Source organism: Schistocerca cancellata, chromosome 3, assembly GCF_023864275.1.
Source record: "Schistocerca cancellata isolate TAMUIC-IGC-003103 chromosome 3, iqSchCanc2.1, whole genome shotgun sequence".
NCBI classification, from domain to species: Eukaryota; Metazoa; Arthropoda; class Insecta; order Orthoptera; family Acrididae; genus Schistocerca; species Schistocerca cancellata.
Genome location: NC_064628.1, coordinates 294758316 through 294775485, shown reverse-complemented (window position 1 = coordinate 294775485; position 17170 = coordinate 294758316). Strand labels below are relative to the sequence as shown.

At 42.7% G+C, this 17170-nt stretch overlaps 1 protein-coding gene across 1 annotated transcript in view; it reads right to left on the bottom strand.

The window, feature by feature from the left end:
* LOC126174994 (NADPH--cytochrome P450 reductase) overlaps window positions 1–16753 on the bottom strand; it is a 210567-nt gene extending 193814 nt beyond the window's left edge. The window contains exon 1 of the mRNA XM_049921477.1: window positions 16475–16753. The gene's annotated coding sequence lies outside the window, so the exon portion shown is untranslated. The remainder of the gene's footprint in view (window positions 1–16474) is intronic.
* Window positions 16754–17170: the final 417 nt, after the last annotated feature.

Genomic DNA, 17170 nt, shown 5'->3' with positions numbered 1-17170 from the left:
TGTGTCATACCTATCAAATAGCTGAGGAGTGTGCGTACGGAGCTCTATAAAATTGAATGACGAGAAGCTTATCAAAGGAAAGGCGTATGTCATACAGTTTCATTGGAAAACCCCTTCGGAAGTTTCGTCCACTCCTTACGAAACAGTCGTTCGATCATTATTTGAGCATTTCTCGTCATTCTGGTCGCCTCAGCAGATAGAACTTACAGAGGAAATAGAAGATTCAAAGAGGAGCATCGCATTCCGTCACAGGTTCATTTAGTAGGCGCGAAACCTTGGTGGAGATGCTCATCCAACTCCTGTGGCAGACGTTACAAAAGAGGCGTTGTGCATCACGGAGTGGTTACCTGTTCAAATTCCGAGAGCATAAGTTTCTAGAATAGAATCAATAGATTGCTTCATTCTAGGCGTATCTCGCGTGAAAATCACGCAGGTAAAATTAGAGATATTCGAGCTCACATGGAGACATAACAACAACAGTTCTCCCTGGAGACCATTCGCGCGGTTGGAACAGGAAAGCGGGGGAGCGACAGTAGTACACGAAGTACCCTCTGCCATCGTAAGGTAGATCCACCTGGACTGCGACAAGTGCCTTACATTTTTTGCGATGTGCTGAAGGAGAGGATGTGAACGCAGCAATTCCGCACGTTTAACGGATGTTTATGGTTGAGAATAGTTTGCGCCAGCTACAACCAGAGACCTTCCCCATGAACCATGGACCTTGCCGTTGGTGGGAAGGCTTACGTGCCTCAGCGATACAGATGGCCGTACCGTAGGTGCAACCACGACGGAGGGGTATCTGTTGAGAGGCCAGACAAACGTGTGGTTCCTGAAGAGGGGCAGCAGCCTTTTCAGTAGTTGCAGGGGCAACAGTCTGGAATATTGACTGACTTGGCCTTGCAACGTTAACCAAAACGGCCTTGCTGTGCTGGTACTGCGAACGGCTGAAAGGAAGGGGAAATAACGGCCGTAATTTTTCCCGAGGCATGCAGCTTTACTGTATGGTTAAATGATGATGGCGTCCTCTTGGGTAAAATAGTCCGGAGGTAAAATAGTCCCCCCATTCGGATCTCCGGGCGGGGACTACAAGAGGACGTCGTTATCATGAAAAAGAAAACTGGCGTTCTACGGATCGGAGCGTGGAATGTCAGATCCCTTAACCGGGCAGGTAGATTAGAAAATTTGAAAAGGGAAATGGATAGGTTAAAGTTAGATATAGTGGGAATTAGTGAAGTTCGGTGGCAGGAGGAACAAGACTTCCAGTCAGGTGACTACAGGGTTATAAATACAAAGTCAAATAGTGGTAATGCAGGAGTAGGTTTAATAATGAATAAAAAAAATAGGAGTGCGGGTAAGCTACTACAAACAGCATAGTTAACGCATCATTGCGGCCAAGATAGACACGAAGCCCACGCCTACTACAGTAGTACAAGTTTATATGCCAACAAGCTCTGCAGATGAAGAAATTGATGAAATGTATGGTGAGATAAAAGAAATTATTCAGGTAGTGAAGGGAGACGAAAATTTAATAGTCATGGGTGACTGGAATTAGAGTGTAGGAAAAGAGAGAGAAGGAAACGTAGTAGGTGAATATGGATTGGGGCTAAGAAATGAAAGAGGAAGCCGCCTGGTAGAATTTTGCACAGAGCACAACTCAATCATAGCTAACACTTGGTTCAAGAATCATGAAAGAAGGTTGTATACATGGAAGACTCCTGGAGATACTAGAAGGTGTCAGATAGGTTATATAATGGTAAGACAGAGATTTAGGAACCAGGTTTTAAATTGTAAGACATTTCCAGGGGCAGATGTGTACTCTGACCACAATCTATTGGTTATGAACTGTAGATTAAAACTGAAGAAACTGCAAAAAGGTGGGAATTTAAGGAGATGGGACCTGGATAAACTGAAAGAACCAGAGGTTGTACAGAGTTTCGGGGAGAGCATAAGGGAACAATTGACAGGAATGGGGGAAAGAAGTACAGTAGAAGAAGAATGGGTAGCTCTGATGGATGAAGTCGTGAAGGCAGCAGAGGATCAAGTAGGTAAAAAGACGAGGGCTAGTAGAACTCCTTGGATAACAGAAGAAATATTGAATTTAATTGATGAAAGGAGAAAATTTAAAAATGCAGTAAATGAAGCAGGCAAAAAGGAATACAAACGTCTCAAAAATGAGATCGACAGGAAGTGCAAAATGGCTAAGCAAGGATGGCTAGAGGGCAAATGTAAGGATGTACATGCTTATCTCACTAGAGGTAAGATAGATACTGCCTACAGGAAAATTAAAGAGACCTTTGGAGATAAGAGAACCACTTGTATGAACATCAAGAGCTCAGATGAAAACCCAGTTTTAAGCAAAGAATGGAAAGCAGAGAGGTGGAAGGATTATATGGAAGGTCTATACAAGGGCGATGTACTTGAGGACAATATTATGGAAATGGAGGAGGATGTAGATGAAGATGAAATGGGAGATACGATACTGCGTGAAGAGTTTGACAGAGCACTGAAAGACCTGAGTCGAAACAAGGCCCCAGGAGTAGACAACATTCCATTAGAACTACTGATGGCCTTGGGAGAGCCAGTCCTGACAAAACTCTACCATCTGGTGAGCAAGATGTATGAGACAGGCGAAATACCCTCAGACTTCAAGAAGAATATAATAATTCCAATCCCAAAGAAGGCAGGTGATGACAGATGTGAAAATTACCGAACTATCAGTTTAATAAGTCACAGCTGCAAAATACTAACGCGAATTCTTTACAGACGAATGAAAAAACTGGTAGAAGCCGACCACGGGGAAGATTAGTTTGGATTCCGTAGAAATATTGGAACACGTGAGGCAATACTGACCTTACGACTTATCTTAGAAGAAAGATTACGGAAAGGCAAACCCACGTTTCTAGCATTTGTAGACTTAGAGAACGCTTTTGACAATGTTGACTGGAATACTCTCTTTCAAATTCTAAAGGTGGCAGGGGTAAAATGTTGTTGTTGTTGTTGTTGTTGTTGTTGTTGTTGTTGTCTTCAGTCCTGAGACTGGTTTGATGCAGCTCTCCATGCTACCCTATCCTGTGCAAGCTTCTTTATCTCCCAGTACTTACTGCAACCCACATCCTTCTGAATCTGCTTAGTGTATTCATCTCTTGCTCTCCCTCTACGATTTTTACCCTCCACGCTGCCCTCCAATGCTGAATTTGTGATTCCTTGATGCCTCAGAACATGTCCTACTAACCGGTCCCTTCTTTTTGTCAAGTTGTGCCACATACTCCTTTTCTCCCCAGTTCTATTCAATACTTCATCATTAGTTATGTGATCTACCCATCTAATCTTCAGCATTCTTCTGTAGCACCACATTTCGAAAGCTTCTATTCTCTTCTTGTCCAAACTATTTATCGTCCATATTTCATGTGGTAAAATACAGGGAGCGAAAGGCTATTTACAATTTGTACTGAAACCAGATGGCAGTTATAAGAGTCGAAGGACATGAAAGGGAAGCAGTAGTTGGGAAGGGAGTGAGACAGGGTTGTAGCCTATCCCCGATGTTATTCAATCTGTATATTGAGCAAGCAGTAAAGGAAACAAAAGAAAAATTCGGAGTAGGTATTAAAATCCATGGAGAAGAAATAAAAACTTTGAGGTTCAACGTTGACATTGTAATTCTATCAGAGACAGCAAAGGACTTGGAAGAGCTGTTGAACGGAATGGACAGTGTCTTGAAAGAAGGATATAAGATGAACATCAACAAAAGCAAAACAAGGATAATGGAATGTAGTCGAATTAAGTCGGGTGATGCTGAAGGAATTAGATTAGGAAATGAGACACTTAAAGTAGTAAAGGAGTTTTGCTATTTTGGGAGCAAAATAACTGATGATGGTCGAAGTAGAGAGGATATAAAATGTAGACTGGCGTTGGCAAGGAAGTCGTTTCTGAAAGTATTTGTATGGAGTGTAGCCATGTATGGAAGTGAAACATGGACGATAAATAGTTTGGACAAGAAGAGAATAGAAGCTTTCGAAATGTGGTGCTACAGAAGAATGCTAAAGATTAGATGGGTGGATCACATAACTAATGAAGTATTGAATAGGATTGGGGAGAAGTTAATGGCAAAACTTGACGAAAAGAAGGGACCGGTTAGTAGGACATGTTCTGAGGCATCAAGGGATCACCAATTTAGTATTGGAGGGCAGCGTGGAGGGTAAAAATCGAAGGGGGAGACCAAGAGATGAATACACTAAGCAGATTCAGAAGGATGTAGGTTGCAGTAGGTACTGGGAGATGAAGAAGCTTGCACAGGATAGGGTAGCATGGAGAGCTGCATCAAACCAGTCTCAGGACTGAAGACCACAACAACCAGAGGGCCGTGTCATGCTGATTCGATAGGTTGTCCTGGCGAGATAGTCGCCGCACCTCACGTGGTTGGAGTGCAGTATCCAAGCCATTCTCATCAAGCACTCGCTTTACTAGCAGCTTCCTACTGAAGGTGGTACTCCCAGTAGACTTAATCCGCCTCCTTCTAAACCAATGGATCGATTTCAAACAAACTTGGTACATATATGACTTATTGCATGGAAATCAGCTCTGGGGGGGAGGGGGGGAGGAGGAGGAACGACTCATCTATCAAAGGGGTGGGGGTGAAAAAGCAGCGTAGCCCACGACGTCCAAGTACCCATACTTCTGTCATCCAGTATTTGAGAATGAGAGCACTTAAGAGATCGCAAAGAACTTTACACACAATTTCAAACACTTACAAAACTTTTTCTCGCTGACGACCCCAACAAAATGAAAGGAAAAACGTTTAAGACTTATTAAATTTTCGCTGTACATGGAATAAAACTGCCGCATGAGCATGACGTTTTGATTTATTGCTTCTTTACTACGAATTTTATTCGCAACACGTTTCACAGACAGTATCCACGTATGTTGCTGAATGCACCTCCAAAAATGTATCATTGTACGACACACAGTTCAGGAGATATGATGTCAAATAGTGAGATGCATGAAAACTGTCGCATCATGAACGATCTTTTAACGTATTAATTCTGTGAAACTTCGTGGCAGATTAAAAGTGTGTGCCGGACCGAGACTCGAACTCCGTCCGGCACACAGTTTTAATCTGTCACGAAGTTTCATATCAGCGCGCACTCCGCCGCAGAGTGAAAACCTCATTCTGTACTTTTAAGTCTATCCACAACACATTTCACAGACATTAGGCAGATATACCACTGGATGTACCTGCAGAATTGTATCACGGTACAGCACATAGTTCAGCAGATACGAAGTCATAAGTTTTGAGCTGCGTCAGATGCAGGTGAAACATGTGCACAAATGCGTTGAAATATATTAAATGCCGGCTGTTGCCTTTTGCTTCACTCGCATATCAGTGGTTTTGTTATGATGACTGACAGTGAGTAAGTAAGCAAGTAATTTTTCGAGATGTCTGCATACATACTGGTTTAGAGACGTATGAAATGTACGCAGAGCCGGCATGTAGGTACATAATGAATGTGTGTATTATTTTGCTGTATGTCGAATCTGAAAGCATTATATTTTCTAATTACATTTAAGAAAGGCCTCGTTTCATTACATTCGTGCAGAAGTAGAGTTATAGGAGTTCCTTTGGCTCGCCTAGTACTGGATGTGAGGTTTTGCCACCAAATCAGCACACACCAACCACTTCTTCCTTCCATTTCAATCCATTATAACGTCTACATTTTTTATCCTTCCCTTAGATAACTACTTTATGATTAACATAATCAGTTAATAGATGCTAGTGAAATGCAGCCTGACAAGGGCCTCCGACGTTCCACATGTAACCGCACAGCTCTTTTTAGGTCTTCACGTGTTTCGGGAGCTGTAAGAGACGCGCCTGACCCTCAGCGTCTAAAATGCGACCGCTTGTGACTGTTCTAATGTGCTGGCCGGTGTGGCCGTGCGGTTCTAGGCGCTTCAGTCTGGAACCGCGTGACCGCTACGGTCGCAGGTTCGAATCCTGCCTGGGGCATGGATGTGTGTGATGTCCTTAGGTTAGTTAGGTTGAAGTAGTTCTAAGTTCTAGGGGACTGATGACCTCAGCAGTTAAGTCCCATAGTGCTCAGAGCCATTTGAACCATTTGTTCTAATGTCTGTGCAACCCTTAAAGCACCTGACGTTCCGGATCTAAGTTCCGGCAGACATGAGATTGTTCTGAGGTTTACAGGATCCGAGTAACATTCGCAGCTTGAGTTCTCTTGAAACCATGCTCTCAATCACACTTACGTTTGCAAGGCTCACAGTAATAGTTTTAAATACAGTTCTCTGACTCACCGTCTTATTTTATTGTTGTATCTGCAGTAAAACTCTCCAGCAATGCGAAGTGGTGTAACAACTCAACATCATAAACAACGCTCTCAGTTTTTCACTGCTGCTGAATAATCTACGAAAACTATGAGTCGCCGACCATCGCGCCAGCGTCATCTGCCTTTTACTCATGTACACCATATTTGAAAATGTGAATAATACCCAAAAAGATACAACTTTATAAAGTGACCAAGCTCTTCCTCACTGTTCAAATTATTTTTGTACCAAATTTAATCGGAATCGGTTTAGCGGTAGAGTCGTGAAAATGTAACAGTTACTTTCGCATTTATAATTTAATATGGATGTATGTATTGGCATGGATTAAATACGTTGATGATTACATAAGCATTGTACTCTAGCTGTTACCCATTGCTGCGCTCGCGAATCAGTAAAATCGAGATGAAGTGTGCGTACGGCTTTATTGGCCAGGCGATACCGGTTGGGATGTTTGAGAGAAAAGAGAAAAGAGAGAGAGAGAGAGAAAAGGACCGGGAAGGGCTCGAGTCCGGCAACGCGTGAAGACAAACAGTAACGCTAACGACATGACCACAACCTGTTCGCACGTGTTTGACCGAAACGTGGAAGTTAAGAGACACACATGACGCTCAGCCGTTAATACGTGACGGCCTTGTGAGTGGTGATAGTATGAAAGTATCGGTTAAACACGTAGAGGATTGTATAAGCATTACATTGAATCGTATTACGTAGAACACAACCAATAAAAGTATCTTCACAAATATGATAAAGTTCAAAAGTCAAATAGTAAATACTAAATACTTTTTCAATGAGCAATTTTTGTTCCATATTTTGCGTTATATTCTTCAAATCCTCAGCGTTCACGCTATTTCCCTACCAAATTTTATCGAAAACAGTTCAGTGCTTTTGTCGTGAAAGCGTAAAAATACAGAGCTACTTTCACATGTATGAAGACGCGAAATACGCTTGACATGTGCGTAGGCGGGCAAAGCCATGGATAAAAAGCTCATCCTAAATGCCTGATCAATTTTAAGCGAATTTGGCAAACATATTAGTTACAATTAGAAAAGAAATACTGTGGGGGTAAGAACTACCAGCCTCCTATTGGGGTTAGAGTAATAACGTGGAGACATTCGGGGCAGGAGGAGATGGATAGACAGTGAGAGTGAAGGAGGAGATGAGCATAGATACGGGGCGGGAAGAGAAGGTCAGATTGGTGGTGGTGGAGGAGGCGGACGGGGGGGGGGGAGGGGGGAGGACGTGGACTAATAGAACATTGGAATAAATACACACCCGGGCAACGCCAGGTATACAGCTAGTTCATGAATAAAGCTCTGCTGTAGGATGAGGCTCCGGACATTCGTATTTAACGACAAAGCCTTAGTAGCTGGGCGTCTGACACCAGAGGTCCTGTACAGTTCAGTGAGCTTATTGGCGGACGTGACCAGGAGCCGCATGCCTCACCCTGGGGCTGTCAATCGGGTTCAACGCAGCGGCCGGACGAGCAGAGCGGATATTTCCGCAGACGCGTGCATCCCGTGTTTCGGGTGTGCAGCGTTGCCACGCCTGCTAGCCAGTGGCCAGAAGCCAATGGTCAGCAGCCACCGGCCAGCGATGTCCAGGCGGGCGTCCGCGGCGGCGACACCTCGCTTGACTGCCCTCGGCGTAACTGGCTGCCTCCCTCGTACTCTGGGCACGACGCCCAACCACTGCCGGCGTTGCAGACTCGAGCAAACACATTCTGAGCTACGTAGCGTACTGCTTTTGTTTCGTTTCGAACTGTGGTTATGTCGTACCGAGAAAATTTTCCCAAGACACCTGGACTCGCATTCTGGAAGAGCGGACTTTGAATTCCAGTCCAACAACACTGACTGACTTTTCCGTGGTTTTCCCCGACCCTCCACGAGGATGCTGGAATGGAATAGTGTGCTCAAGCGTGTGGAATGCACAGCAGGTTCACTAAAAGCGATCAAGCGGTCTATAATGCGAAGGACAGCGCAAATGATTAAAGGGTTGAGTCACGGTGTGTTCGGAGGAATGTTAAAACGTCGACTGGCAGGCAAATACTCAGGAAAACATGTTGAGAAAATTCCAAGGAACTGCTTTCAGAGTGGAATCCACAAATAATCTTCAGATGCCCACAGACTATTTCAATAGCGAACGAAAAAGTAAATTACTTGTCCAACGTTCCATCCGTGAGGGAAACTAAAAAAATCCTAATATATGACAATGAGAAGTACCGTCTACAATGCACTTAAATATATATTGTGTGTACGCGCAGAAGCCAATTTACGTCTTCAAGTTATCGTTTTGTGTACTCGTTTGAGAATAGTTAAAAATCACCCCTCAAATCCGTATCTGACAACTCTACATAGCATCAGTTCTGAAGTTTGACGCAGTTCTCCATTGTATCCTCACTAGCACGAAGTCAGTGTTTCTTGAGTGTGTCATGAGGAACAGTTTCTCTGTCACCAACTAAAACAAACACGTGCTGTAATGAAACTTCCTGGCAGATTAAAACTGTGTACCGGACCGAGACTCGAACTCGGGACCTCTGCCTTTTGCGGGCAAGTGCTCTACCAACTGAGATACCCAAGCACGACTCACGCCCCGTTCTCACAGCCTTAATTCCGCCAGTACCTCGTCTCCTACCTTCAAAACTTCACAGAAGCTCTCCTGCGAACCTTGCAACACTAGCACTCCTGGAAGAAAGAATATTGCGGAAACATGGCTTAGCCACAGCCTTGGGGATGTTTCTAGAACGAAATTCTCACTCTGAAGCGGAGTGTGCGCTGATATGAAACTTCCTGGCAGATTAAAACTGTGTGCTGGAGCACATTCGAAAGTGGAGCGGGGGGGGGGGGGGGGGGGCAAGGGGCGGCAAGTGCACCTCTTGCTCCCCACCCATCCTCTTGCGGACACCTATGCACTCAATAATGCAATAAAAAGTTAGTGCGACACACAATGGAACAAGCAATACCCCAATCAAAAACAAAATGAGTGTGACAGTAAAAATGAACAATGCAAAACAGAAATAACAACAAAATCTTTAAATTGTGCTTCGCAGCTTCGATAGCTGTACTACATGTGGTTGTGTACTAGATGACGCCGTGCCATGTAATAGGCCCACTTGCTTCCAGTGTTTTACTTACATACTTTGAGCATATTGTAATCATGGGCAGGTGGTTTATTCTACTCTGACCTGTAAAATGTGTCAGATGGTATTCGTCAGTCGATGATAGTCGCAGCAGGATGTTTTGCTACATATTTGACGATTTATTTAAAAAACTGTTTTTCTTACAACAGAAATAAGACTTTGGTTCAGAGTTTTAAAACAGCCCAACCCAGATTGAATCTAGCAGGAGAATTGCCTCGGAATAAATACGTTTTACTGAGTGTGCAAGTTCCTCCTGTTCCTCGGCGAAAAGGACTTCCGCTGGTCAAAACCTGGTGGACTTAATGGAAAAAACTACTACAAGAATGAAATGTTGGATTAGGTACAGAGGGTCGGTTACCTACATTGCCACACGCTAGCTACTCATGTAATCAATGCGCAGTACAGGTGGAAAGTCGACAAATAAAGCAGAATCGGAAGCGGAAGTGTCTCCTATGGAAGTAGGATGAAATGTGAAGTGAAAGTGCTGATACAGGTCGCCGCCTCAAGTTGTCTATCAGAAAATAGGGAAAGCTACACACAAGCACCTCAGCTAACTACATTCATAGGACAGACAGATTAACTCTGTTGGCATGTTTGCGGCTACTGAACGGTCGAAACTTCGGAAAGCTCATATGTATTGATAAGCCTACCTACATGTTGGTACACCTCCTGTACAAAGTACAAATACTTCTACATATGGGACATACTTCAAGTAGACCATGACAAGCAGTCTTCTTACTACGGGGAAATTTCAGCGATATCCATCGCAACGCCCGAAAGTCTCAGCAATATATTAATATAATAAATATTTATATAGATAAATACATATAAATATTTATATAGAACTGGTTAAAGCAGCACCGTCAAAACTCTGAGATATTGGCAGTGATTTTTGACAAATGCCTTAGAGGTGACGAAGCCCCAAAGGAGTGGAAAAAGGCAACAATTACGTCAATATTTAAGAAGGGTAACAGGAGGAATTGTGCAACTATCGTGGTATTAGTGTGAGTCTATGGCCGTATCCTAAAAAGGAGGATAGAAGAAGAAATAACTGAATCTGAAGAACAAAATGGATTCAGATCTGGTCGCTCCTGTACTGATGGAGTATTTACCCTCAAAAACCTAGTGGAGAAAAGGACAGCAAGGGGCCTTACAACCCACCTTGTCTTTGTAGGCCTCCAGAAAGCTTATTACACAGTTCCACAGAACAAGATATGGTCAAGTCTAATTGATAATGGTGTGTCACCGAGCTATGTGAAAGCTGTCAGACTCTTCTACCAAGGTTGTACGGCAACGGTTAAAGCGAGAAATCAGAGAAATCAACTATCTCAAGAGTTTGAGGTGACAAATGGAATACGCCAGGGATGCACACTTGCCCCTACACTCTAAGATCTACCTAGAGGAGACACTAAAATCATGGAAAAGAAAATGCGGAGGAATGGGTGTCCCTATAGACGACGAGATCTTGTTCACTATGTTTTGCTGACGACCAAGTGTTAGTAACTGGAGATGAGGAAGATGCAAATTACATGCTCCGCAAATTAAAAGAAGAATATGAAAAATGGGATCTTGTCAAACGTATCTAAAACAGAATATCTGAAAGTGGGAGAAAATACTGTTAACGACTTACAGCTCGGTTCTGATTCTGTCATAATTTTAAGTACTTGGGAGTGACACCGTCATCCAATGGTAGAAGTATTGATGATGTAAACAATAAAATAGGCCAGGGCAAGCGAGCCATAAAACAACTAAATGGTATTCTCTGGAACAAAAACAACGCGCTGAACAAAACATACCATCTACCACACAATTATTGAAAGTATCACAACATATGGTGCAGAGTTGTGGGAACTAACTCAGAGGCAGAAAGATCGCCTGCTGGCTGTCGAGATGGATTTCTGGAGACGGAGTTGTGGATACTCCAGACTTGACCATAATAGACATGATAGGATCAGAGAGGTTATGAATGTCAAAAGCACAATCCTAGACTACATAGAAAGGAAGGGCCTACTCTGGTATGGTCACTTGCAGCGTATGCCAGTCACAAGATGGCCAAAACGGGTATGGCAATGGACTCCACATCAAAGAAGAAAGCGCGGTAGACCTGCGAGATGCTGGAAAGACAACGTCAGCGAAGCAATGGCGGCGAGAGGTCTTAATGAAGGAGACTGGAATGACCGTGAACGATGGAAATTGGGATGCGAGAGGCGGCGGCAGCCGTAGAAACCTCGCTCATATAAAATAAAAATAAATATTAACAGCCAGCAAACATTGCAGATAATGTTTAATATTTTCGTTCAGCTTCGCCTAACAAGGGAAACCACAGACCACGTGTGGTAGTACCTTTCATTCCTCCCACAACATGGCTCAATTCCATGGCCGGTCTGAAGTGATCTTGCTTGCTACTATTTTTCGCTCTAACTCAACTCACTACTGCTCAGCTGAGTTGAATTTATGGCTGTGAGTGTCACCACTCACACGTCTCAATCCACCACTACGGTTCTCGCATATGACTACGAGCATATCCCTACTCTCAAGGGCTATTGGAGATTTTTTCGTCAACGTTCATGTTACAGAGGAGGAGCTCGGCGACTGTACGTGGGTTAAGCAACAAATGCAGAGTTTCGGCAGTCTAATGTTGATCCTACGATAGTTTCTGGCTCTAACATATAAACTCTCAAAAGCTTAACGGCATTTACATTCCACATTGTCTAGTTGGTGGTAAATGTGACGACTCGGTGGACACTACTACGCCTCTCTCAGTCGTTCTTAATGATCGCGAAATGCCACGAAAGTAGCAAAATCGCTTATCGAACGAATGCGTTATCACATAGGCTGTTTACAAGGTTGCTTGTATATGTGACCGATATTTTTTTTTCGTGATGAGGCCTTCTCATTAATGGGAAGCGCCGGATGGTTGTGATGTTTCAGTGTAATCACTAATGAATGGCCACAAAGCGTCACTTTCACTTTCTGTCAGTGATCCAATTTGTGCCTCAGTGTTGCAGCGAAGAAGCTCTTCTTAATGCGTCTGTGTCACTGGAAGGGAGAGGCACATGACCCTGACTGTGCGCCGCCGTGTCACCTTGAACGCGGGACCTCTGCGTTCTGATAGCTGCGAGCCCAGCACGTGCTAAGGCACAAGATTCCGCGTAACGCTCGACCAGACGTCACTTGGTGATGACTGGCATAACTAAACGCTGCTCACAAGTATAGGCATGCAGCCGCAAATAGAGAGCTGTCCGACTTGCAACGAACACCTAAAGAGGATTAAGTTCTGTTTCACTTAAACTAGTACCCCTGTCGTCTGCTCAGAAGTATTTTTTGGAACACAAGATTTATCACTCAACGACGAGGAGAGGAGGAAAGAGGAAATAAGTTCGACATTCTTAATGCAAAACAGCATTGCCAGTGGTGAAAGCCATTCATAGTGTAAGCTACAACGAACTGGCAGAATGAAGCCTAGAACATGTTCCCATTAGTGCTTAGTAGCTCTGTAAGTAGTAAAACACAGTTCGAGTCCCGGCCCGATGAAATATTTCAAGCGTCAAAGAAGTTCCAGTTAAGCTTTCCGCTTCTCCTCTTACCCACCAAAACTGTATAACTTCACTCTCTCGTACACACTGATGAATGCAGTTTTATTTCTTTACCTAATATTTGAAAATTACACAACATTCATAAGCATTTGACTTTGATTTCGTACACGCGCTTTGTATATTACACGATTCCCACCTAATTTACGGGGCTTTTCCCAATAGTTTTACGGGCAGACACTTCATAGGTCCCTCATGAGACATTCGGACATTACAGCGCAGGATTGTCTTCTCTTGCACTCACTCTATGAAGATAAGAGGATAATAATGGGTACATAGTCACTCAATAAATAAGGAATACCTTCCACGCTGCCTCAAAAGCAGTAATGACATGATTGGTAGAAACAGAAACAAATTTACTGACTGACTACAGCACATCAGAATTCGACAACAATCATTTTAAGAATAGAGGTATTCGACGCGGTAGCTATTTCGTAAAATATAAGACTTGTCCCTACTGTACAGTTCAAAACTTCCTTGTAAGGGAGAGGTAAAACATGCTATTCCTATTAAGTGAATGAAATGTCCCCCAATACCCAGCTTCCAATGTACAGAGCTAACATAGCAACTCAATGTCTCGCTTACGCAAGACAAATGGCATTACATCAAAGTGTCACGTTAAGCATGAGCACTTCTAAGGTTTGAGTTGCCCCAGGCAGTTATAAAACATTTTATAATAAACTGAAATATTCTACATATGTTGAGATGTTGTTTCTTTCTCAAGACTAGTAATAATATGAAAACAATGACATGAGGAACAAAAGCTGCCGAAGGTAGTCGTTTGAGCACTTCAGTATAATTGTTTATTCTTCAACACGCACACAGAAAAAAAATTGGACCACTGTACTTTATTTATTGACTCCTATTCATATGATTCACCTGTATGGGAGTTATTCTATTTGTTGTTTGCGAGCGAGTCCATTTTATTTCGAGGACCTACTTAATAATTCTTTGTAATACATTTTTAACAGTTTCTTCTGTCGATTCCTCTCTGACGGCATTAAATACCATGCAAAATTACTAACTCTGCTCGATGTATGTTAAGTAGGTCATTCACATTACAGGCTATCTCGTGAAAATCAAATGACACTGCACAATAGGGGCCAAAAGAATCAGGCTGTGCAGAAGACTGGAGTTTGCTCCGTCTGGCCATCCGATTTAGGTTGTCTACGCTATTCCTAAATAATTTCAAGCAAAAACCATGATGATTCCTTCATCAGAGGCACGGCCAACCACCTGTCCTATCCTCCTAAAAACATACTTGTTTACTCTATATGTGTATTTTGATTATTATGATGAAAAATTCTAGGTCTTTGTGAGATGAACTTTGGATGAATAAATAAATCAAATATACAGTACAAACAGTTATCACTGGACTCAAAATCGCCCCTCCACGATTTTTAAAATTTTCTGCCCATCCAGCATTACTTGTACCGGTACTCAGTACAAACACGTTGTTTGTAAAAGCATGAATTCTACAAAGCTTACCTAGAGTATCCCGATGCACACAATCAAACGCCTTTGGCAGATCGGGTAAAAAGCAACTAACGATAATGACAACGATGACGGTGAAATGCCACCATCAAAAAGAATGACGTCTGTATCTCCTTGCTCATCTCCGCGCAATTGCCTTCTTAGCGGGGATGTATGAAACAGCTTGGTCCCCGTATGGTCGACATTCAGTGACATACCGATTTGCAGTCTGTCTGATACACGAATATTGTCGAACATCCTGACTATAGCTGCATCCAACTGTTAATATAAGATTAGAATGAATATCTCCTTGGACTGGTAACTCGAGTTGTATGTTGATCTCTGATTGTTGTTTGCTTATACAAACTGTTTAAGTCCGCCGAGACCAGACTATTTTGTTTGACAATTTAGAGCTTATTATGTAAAACTTTCCTTCGGAATTTTATCTCAGCACAATGTACACTGCCTTGGTACTTTGCTGTAGCAGATTAGAACGATCCTTAATTACTGCTTATTTCTCCCATGTGAGATGTACGTATCAAAAACCGAAGTCACTAGAGCAGATTTACGTCTGTCAGAGGGCAGTCCAGTGGAATTGCCCGAACACAGCAAACACCAACTCTATTAAGTGCTCCGAAACTGTAGGGGGAAACCGACAAGAAAAATGGCAAACTGCTTTTCTTGAAAATAGCTTTGCTCAAAGTAGTCCATCCACTTTCACTTTCAACTCGCTGTCTGGCTGTTGTACAAATCTTCCAAGAACAGTTAATAAACTAATACAAAATAGATTCCGGCAAAAATTAAATTCGGGACGCAGTTATAGATTAAGTCAAGGGCAAACCTTACGCGGGCAGACATGACGCGCGGAAAGTGAAAGATGGGACCAGGGATAACGTAAGTAACAAGCAAGCGACTAGGCCAGTTCCAAAAGTAATCATTACTCGTAAACAAGCAAGTAAATGTTTCCACGTGAATTTTTTTCCTAATGCCAAAGAGACGCTTTGAAAAACTACGATTCAGCATACAAACATTTGTACGTTCTGTGGGACAATGTCTACGGGTTCCAGTGACTATGCTGTTGACAAATGTTCTCCAGCAGTGCCGTAGTCTATTTTCTTTTCTCAATTTAATACAAAATATTTGCGCTGTTCGGCTGGTAGCTAGACAAGCTCTCGATTACGTAACATGTTACCTGTTTCTCGAATGGTCTTCGTCACCTACTTAAAAAAAGTTGCCAGCGCAAAGGTGTACCGATCTTCAGGGAACTGAGGGATTCAACGATTCAACCGTTCACTATGAAAATTTCGGTTTTTGTAGCAAAAAATTATATTGACGTGAGAAAGCCTTTAATTCTGACCCCAGCTTACTTTCATATTATTTCGTAGCCCTGTGGAATAACAGTAACTATAAGTTAGTATCCTGCTTTCTCCACGGGGAGAAAGTACCGAACATGGACTGACGCCAGACTGAATTCTCTCGCGTACAACAGCAAGTGGTACGTCGGCGTCTTTCTACATTTCAAACTTCGTGATCTACCTCTTTTCTTGCTACAAATGTTGATGTATCTAAGTCGCAACCGGTACAACAGTACAAAGATACCAAGTTTTCGCTCACATTATAATACAAAGCATCTGCAAATTTTAAGACAAACATATACAGGAATTTAATAGATTCATGTCAAAAAACTTTTATGCTGACAAATATATCGCCTTGTTTCCTACTACACTTCACACTTTTTATCATTTACATACACATAGGAAGAAAAACTGTTCTTTTCAGGGCTATAATAAACGTCAAGTGCTTAATGTATGGAACAGGATGATTGCTCTTCGAAGAACTATCAACGTACATTAGCGTTATTTGTTAGGTTATGTTTGCACATATTGTTACAATTCAATACCCTTAAACCTTCCGTAACTGTATATTACAAATACATTACCTAAGATGATGTTTGCTCTTCAGTATCAAAGATGTTCCCCACGTCCGGAGAGTGCAATCTTGATATGCTAATGTTACGTCGTTGACTTTTGTTTGACTTCACTACCGTCCGGAATTTACGGGCAAGAGAGAAATAACAAAGAATTTACTAACAGTCCCTCCACACGTAAACACGCACTAGTTAAGCCGCACAACTCCACAACTTCCACCACCAACAACCTACAGATATCGGCACTGAAATGCCTCTCCGCTATCAACGACTTTGCTTTTGCTTGCAACAGCTGGCCTGCAGGCGGAGCTCGACGGCAGTGCCTCACACGGCCGCTCGAGGAACTACGGTAGCACCTACGTCATCCAAGAAAATTAGCGCCGAGTTCGAAGTTCACGCGGATAACTACGCTTACGCTTTATGCAAATTCATCCCTATCTCAACGAGTGCGGTCTCTTCGCACACCACTGGACATGCCGTTGTTGAAACACAGTAAGTGTAAATGTCAAATGAAAGAAAATGAAACTGCCTAACCAAACACAATGTAACAACGGGTTTTATAATTTGTAGCTGCTCGTTGGCAACACTGATAACAGAAAGATCGTTGAAATTCGCAAGCGCCGCTAAATTCGATATTTTAGTGACAAAAAAGTTTATTTTTAGTGCATCTGTAGGTGTAGTTTTAGCATATGCTTCTTTACAGTTAAA